Here is a 2,547-nt window from a genome sequence, read left to right as displayed (position 1 = left end):
AACCTGGGGAGATTCAGCCCCTCCGTCGGCATTTCTGTGCTTAACTGCAGTCCTTGACTCTGCTGGGGTTTTCCTGGAGATGCCACGGCCTGATGCAAATGGGACAGAAACGACTGAACCTAATTAAGGCCCGAACAGCAAATGTTGGGCATGGGTTTAATCTGCCCCAAATCTCCTTCATAACACCCCCACAGAGGTACAAAACGCTGAGCAAACCTGGAAGGAAGAGGACAGCGCTTTTCACTTCCCAGACTGATTTATGCTCCACAAACAGCATCACACGCGGCCGCTGACAATTTCACGCTGAGTTACTCCTGCTGCCTCCCCGCCATAACGATACGTACAGATGGGAAGGAGATTTGGTACGCCTCGAAGAGAAGTGAGGGAATATTTCTGTTTGACAGCTTGTTTTCTTTGGTCAGTGCAGCGAAGGATTTTAGTTCATTATTTCACGTCTAGGCTCAGTTCCCAGCCACCAAAGGGACAGCTGAAGCCGTGGGTTTAGATAGAGACTGAAATGTGTCTCCTAGTTCTGCCTTCGCGAGCGAGCAGGATGTGCCTGGGGAACGAATCAACTGCTGTAAGCTGAGTTCTGAAACCCCTTTAATTGGGCAAAAAAAAGGGGGGAATTTGAAGCTTTAAGCACTTTGGGAGCCAAATGTCCTAAGCTATGGGGCGCAGGCGCTGGTTGCACCCGCGGGTGCTCGGCTGGGGCTGCAGCCCCAGGGAGGAGGAGCTGGTGGGGGAGGAAGAGGAGGAGGAAGAGCAGCAGGGAGGCAGCAGTGGCACCGGCAGGGACCAGTGGCTCCAGCTCTTGTGCCCGGGTACCTCGTGCGGTGCCCTCGCTTTCACCCCCCCGCCTAATACCCATTCATGATTTAGGGTTAGTCTTGGCTTCGGACAGGGAGGCTAGAACCGTAACACGATCCGCAAGAGCGCAGGGTAAAGAACAGCAGTTAGGAATAATATTTTCTTCATATGGCAATTTGGAAAGCCAAGGCTGGGGGAGGTTGGGGTCTGTTATCTCCGCAGAGGTGCCAGCCCTGCCAGCGAGGTCATTTGCAGCTCCACCAGGGACGCTTTTGTAGCCTGACATCATCTATCTCAACACATGGGGTGCCTGAGCCCAGGATTTAAGGATTACATCAAAAACCGACTGTTGGAAACGGGTGCGATTCAGGTCCCTAAAACTCTCTTCAGGGCTGTCTCTGACACAGGGGCCATTTGGGCAGGAGAATCCCCTGCAAAGAAGGGGCTGGCGGAGGCTGGCCGCGAGGCCCCACAGGCTGTAAACACTCCGCTTCTCGTTTTCACTCCTGCCTCCCCCTGCAGACACCCAAAAAGCCAGCAGAGCCTTTCAGGATGCTGAGAGCAAGGCGTGCAGGCTGTTTACGGCTTATCACCGAAAGGCCAAAGCTGCCTCTCCCCGAACGTGTCAGGAGAAGCTATTTACTGCCACCGCCGAAAACTCCTGTAAGGCTCCAAGGCATCATCCCACGGACCATGTGAACAGCTTGAAAAGGTCAGGTTAAGAAAAACGTAGATACAGAGACCGGCTGCGGTGTAACCTGGCTGCACAACTCGCCCTTGGAAGCGGGCATTTGGTGCTGCAAGGAGGAGCCCATAAATTGGGACCCACGGACCCGGCTTCTTCTCCCGCATGCCTGCAGTGCGCTGGTGTGTGCCCGTGCTCCAATCCAGCTGCAGCTGTTGTGTGCCCGTGTTTGCAGTCCTGATGGGTTTGCTTTCCAGGAACATTTGTGTTTTGTTGTTTCCAGTGTGTAAGGAAACCGGGGTTTGGCTTTGGTAATCCTCAAAAGCAGCAAAAAGCCCGTGCCTTCAGAACAAGCCTCACCAGAGCCTGCTGGAGCGAGCAACAGGTTTGCGTTGGCTCGAGTGAGCTTTTAACTGGGGCCTGGTCGTCTCCCAGAGCTATGGCACACTTCAAGATGCGGGGAAAGTGGAGCCAAGTGGGCTGGGTGGACCTGGGCTGCCTTGGTTTGCTGCAGAGCAGCCGGCAGCACTCCGAGTGGTGCCAGAGGGGAGCCGGACTCTGTACAAGTTCACGCTCAATTTCAAGTGATGGCATTCGAGAAGGAAGCACGCTTTGTGCGGAAGCCTTGCAGATCTCACTGGCTAAACGGCTGGGTGTGCTCCATGCTTAGCCCCAGGCTCCAGACAAAGAAAAAGTCAAACCAAGGCTTCGGCATCCCTGGAAACGTCGCTGCCTCTTCCCGAGCCTCTTCATCTGCAGCCTCTCTTTGAAGTCAAAGTCTCTGGAAGCTCAGCATCCATCCCAAAGGGACTTTGACCTTATTTTAGGTTACTAACAAAAAAGGCTAATAATGCTCGTGACTGCAATCACCTTTCCAGGTAAAAGTCAGCCAGGAGTTGCAAGACAGCGATGCAGCCTGGGGGACATGGTCAAAGCGGGGTCCCCTTTGCCTGTCAAGCTACACCTTGAGGCCAGCAGAACCTGAAGCCAGAATCCAGGGGGCCGTGATCAGGCTCAAATGAGAGGAAACGCCGCACATTTGAGATGCCTGC

The 2,547-nt window shown here is 54.2% G+C and overlaps 1 long non-coding RNA gene across 1 annotated transcript; it reads left to right on the top strand.

Moving 5' to 3' along the window:
• Positions 1-209: 209 nt before the first annotated feature.
• LOC118175392 lies at positions 210-2,316 on the top strand. The gene is made up of 2 exons (XR_004754958.1): positions 210-700; positions 731-2,316. It is a non-coding gene; the product is annotated as an uncharacterized LOC118175392 (long non-coding RNA).
• Positions 2,317-2,547: the final 231 nt, after the last annotated feature.

The sequence above is a fragment of the Oxyura jamaicensis genome, chromosome 17, assembly GCF_011077185.1.
Source record: "Oxyura jamaicensis isolate SHBP4307 breed ruddy duck chromosome 17, BPBGC_Ojam_1.0, whole genome shotgun sequence".
In the NCBI taxonomy this organism is placed as follows: Eukaryota; Metazoa; Chordata; class Aves; order Anseriformes; family Anatidae; genus Oxyura; species Oxyura jamaicensis.
Note: the sequence above shows the minus strand (reverse complement) of the source record. Positions and strands in the feature narration are given on the sequence as shown.